The sequence below is a fragment of the Mastomys coucha genome, unplaced genomic scaffold, assembly GCF_008632895.1.
Source record: "Mastomys coucha isolate ucsf_1 unplaced genomic scaffold, UCSF_Mcou_1 pScaffold1, whole genome shotgun sequence".
Taxonomy (NCBI): Eukaryota; Metazoa; Chordata; class Mammalia; order Rodentia; family Muridae; genus Mastomys; species Mastomys coucha.
In genome coordinates, this window is record NW_022196891.1 from 15,173,144 (window position 1) to 15,184,390 (window position 11,247).

Consider the following 11,247-nt stretch of genomic DNA (forward strand, 5'->3'; position numbering starts at 1 on the left):
GAGCCAATGTCAAAGTTACTGTCTGTCCCATCGCAGTCACAAGGGCAACAAAAATCACAAAACACAACACAGAAAACCAGACAAAGAGTAACACAACAAGAGTGGCCTGGAGAACAGACCCACACTCCCCTCGAGTGTTTCTCCCCTCGGTTCCCGTGGGGTTCCTCCTGGGTGTCCCCGAGGATCCCCAATCCACTGGGACGTCTCACAGGGTACTAGTCAGTGGTCCTGACACGTCTGTCGACCAGCCCCCTTTCCCCCTCACGGAGGGCAGGGAGTCGCTGACTGAAAATAAACTCTCTGGGGACTCGAACCCCAGGCCCTGCCATCTATAAACCCTGCCATCTTGGGAAGCGACTAACTACGAATCTACAGGTTGTAAAGCAAGCAAACAGTTCCTAGACAAATGGAAAACACACAGACAGACAGATCACATGTAGGAACTCACCTCCAAGGGGTCTTCGGAGAGTCAAGGGTGGTCGTAAATCCCGGACGAGCCCCCAAATGAAAGACCCCCCAGAACTGGGGAGATCCTTACTCAAGTCTCGGGATGACGCGACTACCCAATGACTCACGAGAGACCGAACTTGCTGCAATCACATGAGGTTTATTGGAGATACCGGTACCGGGTCGATCTCATGACCTTGCTGGCCAGACTTCGACGCCGAACACAAGAAGTGTGGGATATTTAAGGGAACATCCACAGGCTGGGGGTGGGGAGAGGGTTACCAAGGAAACAGAACATAAACAGTGAAAACTTTCAGAGGGACCTGACCCAAAGTATTCCCTGAGAGTGGGTTCCTTGAGGAGGGAAGGCTCCCACAGGCAGCTGTGGACTTATAATATCGCTATCCAGTGTGCACACATAGGCTTTTGGTATGCATTTTGAACACATGTAGGGAAACTTGAGGTATGGTTTCTGGAAGTTCTCAGTGTTCTATTCCACAATTCAGTTTCATCTGATAAATATTACAAATAGTTTAGGAACTGGTAGAATGGAGGTGCTGATCTTCCTTCAGTCTTACTAGGTTAGGGTCCTTTTAACTCTCTCTTACTACCAGTGCCAATGGCATGATTGTGACCGAATCATTTCTATGGTACAAAGAATTTCTGTGATATAGAGGTGTTTGATGTGTGCATGGTGTTGTGCTGGTAGATAGGGAGATTCTTCATCTTGTGCCATAAGTCACGTGAGAAGAAGCAGACATTAAATTATTCTTCAACTTTGTTTTCTGGGTGGGCCTCAGATGGGCTGGGTTTGATGGAAAGCTCTAGGGCCCATGACAGGTTATAAAGCCATAGCCCACCTTTCTGGTCATTTCCATTTTCAGAGAAAGCTCTAGAGATTTAGACCTCTTTGTCTGGAAGAAAGATCAGTAGTATGTAGAGGGGTGGAAATATAACAACTTAGGGGTCACTTTGAATAATTTTTTTCTGGGACTTTTGAGTCTATTTTTTTCTGAAACAAATACAATCATAGTTAACATTTTTTATGAGCTTTTAAAGATGTATTTATTTATTGTATGTATATGAGTATACACTTAGCTGTACAGATAGTTGTGAGCCTTCATCTGGTTATTGTGAATTGACTTTTAGGACCTCTGCCCGCTCCAGTTGGCCCTGCTTGCTGCAGTCGGCCCTGCATGCTCAGTCCCTGCTTGTTCCGGCCCAAAGATTTATTTATTATCATATCTAAGTGTACTTTAGCTGTCTTCAGACACACCAGAAGAGGGCGTCAGATCTTATTACGGGTGATTGTGAGCCACCATGTGGTTGCTGGGATTTGAATTTAGGACCTTCAGAAGAGCAGTCAGTACTCTTACCTGCTGAGCCATCTCACCAGCCCCATAGTTAACATTTTTGAAATTTTAATTTTTCCTGTCTGAGTATCCTCACAATTTTTGATGATGGGCCTTTCATTCTTGGCATTTTCTCTGCACACAGCAGGTATGGAGAAGGGCAGAAGAAGATGCAGCAGAAGATGCAGCAGTAGACATTACCATGATTATCTCAGATCTCAGATAACAGTTACTAGGAATGGTCCACAGGCCTATATCCTGACCTTATAACTAAGATCTAAATACTGAACTTAAATTATTTAATACTTACTTACTTATTATTTAATTAATTATTTAAATTAATATTGAGGATTAAATTATTCACTTCTTTATTAATTTAAATTCTTTTTATTGTTAATCTGTGAAAGTGTTTTCCTTTTTTTTTTTTTTTTTTTTTTTTTTTTTTTTTTTTTTTTGGTGTTTTCGAGACAGGGTTTCTCTGTATAGCCCTGGCTGTCCTGGAACTCACTCTGTAGACCAGGCTGGCCTCGAACTCAGAAATCCACCTGCCTCTGCCTCCCAAGTGCTGGGATTAAAGGTGTGCGCCACCACGGTGAAAGTGTTTTCCTTTAGTGGATGTAAAGTACTCTGTGAGCTGGGCAGGTCACTCAAGAAGCATTTGCTTGGGGTGACCCGGGTTCAGATACTAGCACCCATGTTAACTACCTGCTACTATAGAACCAGAGGATCTGACACCCTCTTCTCTGGTGTGTCACTCACACGCACATCAAAAACATTCTCTCTTACACATAAAATCATACAACATGAAAATAGAGACAGTCATATTTTGAAATGTGCTAATATCTTAAGATGCACTTAAAACAAAACAAGCAAGTTTATGTATATAATAGATATCATATACTGTTTTTCTTAATCTGTTTTATATTACTTAAAGTTCCCATTTCATAAATGCAGTATACACCTAACCTCTAATCATCAATCTTAGGCAACAACATGGTTTCTAAGTGATCCTAATGGATTAATCCCTTTCTCTTAACATAAAAGGATGAGGTATTTTTAGTAACCAACCCTATTTCTTCTAAATTTAAACTATCAGAATGCTTAATCACTTCAATTTGTTGGAAGAGCCTCTACTCCCATTCCATGACACATTATTGTCAAAGGAGAGAACCAGAATGAACAGGATGAGGGCGGTCACTGATTCTGCAATTTTTATTCTGATTACAATCTTACAGTTCTTGTGTAAATGATCATGCTAGATTCACAGGTCTGTGTTTGTGTTTCCTTTTTCCAGTCCTGTCATCTATGGTGTATGATTCATTAATTATAATCTAATAATATTGTTGTTTCCCTAGGAAATGATAAACCTTCACTTCTTTTTGTCTTCTGACAAATTACTATATTATAAGTTTCTTGAGTTTTTGTTGGTTTGGGAACTTTCTATGGAGAAGCCGTTTTAGTTTTCTCTTCTTAACCTTTAAGTGTTGCCTCTCTTCATTTCTTGGAAAATCTGTGCTTTCCAGTTCTTGCAATTGTCAATGTTTGGATTTTTAATACTCGAATAAGTGATATGGTTTTGGTTCTTAACTGGGTTCTCATTATTATCTCTGTGTCCTAATTTGTTTACATTGTCAGCAATTCAGAGCCTACAATCATTTGAAGGAACTACAGTTGAGGCTGTGCCCCAATCAGAATGACTGATTGCTAACTCCGTGAGAGATCATGGTGACTGACAATTGACTAGTGAAGGCTCTTCCACTGAGTATGGGAGAATCCCTAAGGAAGTGAGTCTGGGCTGGATGAGCCAGCTAGGTGAGCAGGAAACCATGTTTGCCCGTGGTTTTTGCTTTTACTTTCGAATTTGAGTTTGTGTTGTAAGCTTTCCAAATAATGGGATGTGGTCTGAAAGAACCAGCCAAATATACCTGTGTGTTACCTGAGACACTTGGTTTGAGGATTTAATCACAACCGTTCTAAGGTGCAAGTTAGAAAAAGAAAATAGTAAGTAAAATGTGACTTTGCAGCTGTACAAAACTTAGGAATGTTGTCGTTTGCAGGTATGTTGAAAATATAGGGGCTGGAGAGATGGATCAGCGGTTAAGAGCACTGACTGCTCTTCCAGAGGTCCTCAGTTCAATTCCCAGCAACCACATGGTGGCTCACAACCATCTGGAATAGGATCTGATGTCCTCTTCTAGTGTGTCTGAAGATAACAACAGTGTGCGCACATAGCTAAAATAAATAAATTTTTTTTAAAAAAAAAAAAAAGCCTAACTACATTTATGTTTTGACGGACAGTGGTGGTCCATGCCTTCTGAGTTCGAGGCCAGCCTAATCTACAGAGTGAGTTTCAGGACAGCCAGGGCTACACAGAGAAATCCTGTCTTGCAAAAAAGATAAAAAATGATTAATACAAAGGAATATGATAAACACTGATATGTCACGTGTGCATCCAAAGCATCATTTTCAACTATTTCACACATATGTAATAAAGTAGGATAAACAATCAAATGTGTGTCTCACACTGGGCGGTGGTGGCGCACACCTTTAATCCCAGCACGTGGGAAGCAGAGGCAGGTGGATTTCTGAGTTCGAGGCCAGCCTCATCTACAGAGTGAGTTACAGGACAGCCAGGGCTACACAGAGAAACCCTGTCTCGAAAAAAAACAACAACAACAAAAAAAATGTATCTCACACTATAGCTTGATGCGCTATGGATACGCATGCATTATTTGATGATGTATGCTTCCTCGTATCTGTGTTAAGTATCTGTTTAGCACTTCATCTCCAAGTACTGCTTACAGTCACAATTATGTACAGATGCTAGATTATGTAAAACTAATGAGATTTAATTATTTGTGATGTGTGTGTTTGTTTTCAAGGTGATGATGTCATTTTAAACCACCACAGATATTTGCAGAATGGCAGACAACTTTGTAGGGTCTAGGTTTGGCCATCTTTATTCTGTGATCAAAGTCAGGTTGCTAGCCTTTTGCACACAACAATTGTTTTTACACTAAGCCATCTTGCTGATTCTCAAATAAGATTATGTGAAAGATTACATCAGTAAAATATTCTCTTCTTTTCAGAATGCAAACATACTGTCATCTAAGGATAATAATTCTTATTTGCCAATGAAAATTATATACTGTTGACTCCTTTTTATGCAGTGTGTTAGTTCATTCTTAGGAGTAAACATTGCTTTATAACACTTTTCTCAGAACCACAGATGAACGACAAAGAATTGTCTCGATGGGTAAAGTCAATTGCTGCTAAGCCTGGAAACCTGAGTTTAATCTCTGAGAAACCCATATTACTTGTACACATTTTTCTCTTGTTTCTACAGTTAGGCTCTGGCACATGAAGACTCACACACCAGCACTTACATAAATAAATTTTAAGCCTAAATAAGGGACATGTGGAGCCTAATGACACCTGGGGTTTTATCTCTAGACCTCACTTAGTGGATGTAGATAATAGATACATGTAAAGGGTTCTCTCACTGCAAGCTACACACCATGACACAGGTGTATATCCACAAACATAGTTCAGATATTTTTAAGTGGATGAAATGAACAAGATAAACAAAGTCACCAATTATTGAGAACTTCTGAAATGAGTCACAGTTTAAATTACTATCATCCAATTTAAGTAAACGCTACTGTTCATCAAAACCAGGAGGGCTCCTTTTTCAATCTTGCTTTATCCTTCAGTGCTCTGATTCAAAGATAATTCATTTTAAGGAAATCTCACCTGGACTTAGAGGTGCAAGCTAGATATCCTTGCACATTGGAGACAGTGGCAGGCCAATCTCTCTGAGTCTGAGGCAAGCTTGGTACATGTAGCAAATTCCTACATAGCCATTGCTATGTAGTGGTATCCTGCCTCATAAGAAGTTTCTAAAAAGAAATAGCATGTCTCAAATTATGGAAAATTTCCAAAGATAATCTAATAGGCCTCTGAACACATTTGGCAGCAATGAGAGCTCACAAGGACACATGTCAGTTAGTATGATTTATGCACTAGGAAGGAGAGAAAAGGAACATGCAAGCATGAAGATTGACTTGCCTGAATGCAATCATATTGTACTTCCTTGATGCTTGCAAAACATTCAGTTAGGAACCCTCAGTGGGTGATGCTAAATGACATCAAGTTTGCTGTCTGAGGAACCTGAACCTCAAACAAAAGTTACTCTAAGGCTATGTAAATCAGGCATGTACAAAAGTGTCATGGATTATGGATGAACTATTGTTTTTTTGTTTGTTTCTTTGTTTCATTTTGTTTTGTTTTGACTTTGGTTTTTTTGAGACAGGGTTTCTCTGTGTAGCACTGGCTGTCCTGGAACTTACTCTGTAGACCAGCCTAGCCTTGAAATCAGAAATCCCCTGCCTCTGCCTCCCAAGTGCTGGGATTAAAAGTGTACGCCACCACTGCCCTGCATGGATGAACTATTAAGGAGGAATCTTTGAATTCCAGCTGGCTCCTATTATACTGTCTGTATCCACTCAGCTGGGGTTGGTCAGCTCCATCCTGGTCTTCCACTCTTTTTGTTGTTGTTGGCAGCTACCTGTAGCTGTCAGTGACAGCGCCTTTCAGTCCCATTTGGCAGGCTTCCCTTGTCCCTTACAGCTCCCCAGTCCCCACCATGTCATCCCTGTAGCCTGCCTGCATGGTAGAAGTTGTATACTCTAAAGGAACATTCATATCTAGAGAGACATGCACATCTCTTTTTTGGCTAACAATTCCGTTCAATAGATTTTGCCTGGAATCTCAGCTGAAAACAGACCGATTTTTTCCAGATGAGAAGTTTTCTGCTGAATAAATGTTTAATCATTATCTTAATACCTTACAGAGAAACAGGAGCTGAAAATCAGGAAGGCATTTACAGATGGGAAAATAGTCATTATATGGGTTGTTTATATTACTAAGTTGTACATATAAAAATGTTATGTCCCCAAGAATGGATTAGTTACCTTATATCTTATATCAGTGTTTTATTTTTAAGAATAGTCTTTTTTTTTTTTTTTTAAGAATAGTCTTACTATGAACTTCTAGGTTGCCTGGAATTCATTGAATGTATTAGGCTGCGTTAAGACATTAGAGATTAGCCAGGCAGTAATGGCACATGCCTTTTATCCCGGCACTTGAGAAGCAGAGGCAGGCAGAGTTCAAGGCCAGCCTGTCCTGGAACTCACTCTGTGAGGGCTACACAGAGAAACTCTGTCTCTAAAAACAAAACAAAACAAAAAGCCATTGGAGGTTAAGCACTGGTTGTAACTCAAGTAGCAGAAGAAGGCTCCCATCGAGTGCAGCCCTCCTACCTCACTGTCTTCTGACTCCAAGCAATGTTGTTTTTCTATTTCTCTTTTTCTGTTTTTTGAACCTTTCAGCCTGGGCCCTAGCCCTTGGGTCCTTTCCCTAAGGCAATGAGGTATTGAAAGAACAACTGCTCCTCCTCTACAACAAGGCATGTGCTTGGGAGAACTGGTAATGGTCTGGAGCCAGGTTTTTTGGAGATGGGTTGCTCTTACCCTGAAAATCCAAAAGTTCCCACCACGTGGGGCTAATATCATCAGCCCAGAACCACTGTAGGCGTGGTCCGTAATGTTGATGAGATAACCTGTGTTCTCCTTGAGTAGCACTGTTTGATTAACTCCTCTTTATTTTTCTGATTCTGTGGTAGTTTCTATTGACGTCATGGAAGTTCACTTTTCTTTCCATGTTCCCCGGGTAGGTAATATACAGAAAAATCATTTCTGACCCGAGCTATGTTGCCTCACAGGGCCCTGCTCCCAGTCTGTTGTTCCCAGCCCAATGGCCATGCTCTTTTCTTGATTAGTTTCTAAATTCTTAAAGGGCAGTACCACAACAGAGTTTTAAAATGACCCTTGTGAGGCATGGAATGAACTGTGCATTGCAGTAACAGGGGAAGGATTTGCATGTGGAGCGTGGCTTCTGCCCTCGGACCAGAATAGGAGGAACAGTGACCTGTGGACAGTACAGAGTGAAACAGGGTAGGCAATAGCTAGATCGCACACTAACTAAAGTCAAAGGCACTCAGCTGCAGAGCTCACCATTATAAAGAAGGACCCGACTGACGCAGTGGATGACTTTGTAATTTCCTACAATGTGTTAACTCATGCATCTTAGTGAAAACACAGGATTGGTGGGTGTACAATTTGGAGGCGTTAGGTTGATCCAGTGAGTACTGAGATTCCATTTGGGGCATTGTCCTATAGAGATATTTGCAGTACTCGTTGACATTCTTAAGTTGGCTCAGGTGTCTGAGACACAGGCTGTTGGCTGCAGATGTGTGTGTCAGGTTACAGGACACTGTCCCGCGCTTCGCTGGCCAGCAGCAATGACGACAGAATACTGAGGCTCCTTCTCACGCGGTTTACTCAGGAATTCCTTTGTGTTACAGCTCTTTCAGGTTTCTGGCTTTTGTGGAATGACCCTAGACTGCCCAGAGAATGCTGCTTATATACCCGAGCCCGAGTGCCGTAGCCCTCCTGGATTGGTCCCCGGCAATCACCTTATTAGCATGCACCCGCTTGGGAGGTGTTGGCGCATGCGCAGTGGAACTGTCTATGTTGGCGCATGCGCAGTGGAACTGTCTATCGCTGCGGTGCATCGGAAATGGGTACCATATTGGACGCCACCGTCCAAGCGGCTGCCTACAGGACACAGCAGCTACCAGTCCACTTCCGAGCAAGGTCAAAAAGTATTAATGCCGTTGCCTCTGCCAGGGAATGGCCTGCTCTTTTTCAGTGTCAGCATACCTATGCCTTTTTGTAATTATATTTATCTTCCTCAAAAGTCCATTCTTGGCAATGCTTTTTAAATTTCATTTATTTTTAAATGCATCTCTGCTTAATCCCTTAATATTTTCAATTCTCCAACATTTCTCAATCACTAAGAATTTGATTTCTTTTTCCCAGTTGCTTTGATTATTTGTCTCTGCTCGTAGCAATATCTGTTCTAGCTCAGTATTGCGTTATCCTGTGTGATTGAGAATTACTTTGAACACTCAATCTGACCTCTGCCACCCAGTTCCTGGAAGATAGTCCTGCAACACGTTCTAGGCTGTGCCATGACTGGTCAGTGGGAAGGAAAAAAAAACAGTGCATGAGAGTTTTCTGAGGTCACTGTCCTTTTGGGGGTTAATTACAAATAAAGAGGGACCTGTGTGTGAATTGACTTCACTGACAACATGGTGTGGAAGGGCAGATCCGACCTATCCTGCGTGAGTTACTTGATCACTAAACCTCCAGTAGGGGAGATGCTAAGTCCCTGAGGCCCAACTGGGTTGTCCAGGGACATGGATAGGCCTCGCAATCAGAAGCACCCTGGGGAGATAGCATGCAGGTTCTTCTAGGATTCTCCTCAGCCAAAGCCATTTGTAGCTCTGAGGGAGACCTCAGTCCTACCATGGAGAGGGTGAGGACCACTGACCCTAGACCAGGAAGAGCACATTGTAGAGCTATCAGTGTCCAATCTGCAGGAACTAGGATGGACTGTGTGCCACACTGTTCTGTTCATACATGTGTTGATCTGGGTAGAGGCACATGGCTCCTTTCCTCCCTGAGAGTGGATTCCTCGGGGAGGGGAGGCTCTGCAGTTTTGGCCATTGGATGCTCTGGAGCTGATCCTATCACTACCCAGTGTGCACACACAGGCTTTTGGTGTGCAGTGCGAGGACATGGAGGGAAACTTGAGGTCTGGTTTGTAGAAGATCTAAATGTTGTGTCCCACTATTCAGTTTCACCAGATGTAGTCTACGAATAGTTTAGAAACTGGTGGAACGGGGGTGCTGAGCGCCCTTCAGTCTTCCTAGATTAGAATCCTTTAACTTTCTCTTACCACCTGTGCCAGTGGCATGATTCAGGCCGATTCAATTCCATAGTACAAAGATTGATTCTGGGATGCAGACATGTGTGATGTGTGCATGGTGTCGTGGGGTAGATAGGGCACATTCTACATCTTGTGTCATAAGTCATGTGAGAGGAAGCAGACATTAAATTATTATTCAACCTTTGTGTGTGTATGTGTGTGTGGGGGCATCAGAAGGGTGAGGGTGTTTGAATGAGACCACAAGGGCCCATGAGGGGTTATGAAGCCATAGCTCGCCTTTCTGATCACTTCCATTTTCAGAGAGAGCTTTAGAGAATGGGGCCTCTCTGTCTGGAGAAAAGATCAGAAGTGGGTGGAGGGGCAGAAATACAACTCAGGGGTCACTTTAAGTTATATTCTTGGAGTTGTGAAATCTATTTATTTTATTTCTAAACAAATACAATCATAGTTAATATTGTTGAAATTCTAATTTTTCCTGGCTGGCTTTCTTCATGCTTTTGATAAAGACTTGAATATATTTGGGCCTTTTATTCTTGGCTTTTTCTCTGCACACAGCATGTATGGACAAGGACATTGAAAGATGCAGCAGTAGGGGTAACCTGAGTATCGGGTCTCAGGTAGTTTGTGGGGATGGTCCACATGCTTCTAACCTGGTCCCATAACTAACTTCTAAATACTGAGCCTCAGGTTCCCAGGGTTAATTTATTCACCTCTTTATTTATTTAGATTTTATAGTTGTGAATCTGTAACACTCTTTTTCTTTATTGAATGAAAAGTACTCTGTGGGCTCTGCAGGTCACTCAGGATGAATTTTGCATGGGGTGACCTGAGATCAGATACAAACACTCATGTTAACTACCTGCTATTCCAGATCCAGAGGATCTGACACCCTCTTCTCTGGTGTGTCAAACACAAACACGGAAGATATTCTTTCTCTCACATAAAAACATACACATGAAACTAGGAACAGACATGTCTTAAAAAGTGCTTATATCTTATAATGCAATTAAAGCAAAGCAAAGAAGTTTATGTGTGTAATAGACATCATACACTGTTTATTTTTTAAAAGAATGTTATTTTGTATTTTTTTAAACTTTCTATTTTGTAAATGCTGTACACACTGACATATAATCATCAATCATAAGATACAACATGGTTTCTAAGTAATATTAATAGATATGCTTTTTTCTTTTTTTCATTTTTGTTTTTTGTTTGCTTGTTTGTTTGTTTTTTGTTTTTCAAGACAGGTTTCTTTGTATAGCTCTGGCTGTCCTGGAACTCACTCTGTAGACCAGCCTGGCCTTGAATTCAGAAATCAGCCTGCCTCTGCCTTCCAAGTACTGGGATGAAAGGCGTGCGCCACCACTGCCCAGCTTGCTTTTTTCTTAGTATTAAAAGAGTGAGATGTTTTTAGTAATCAACCTTATTTATTCCAAATTTGAACTATCAGTATGCTTCATCTCTTCAATGGGTTGAAATAACCTCCACTCCCATTGCATCTCACATTATTGTCAAAGAAGAGAACCAGAATGAGCAGGATGAGTGATGGCTAGTGATTTTGTATTTTTTATTCTGATTACCATCTTGCAGTTCA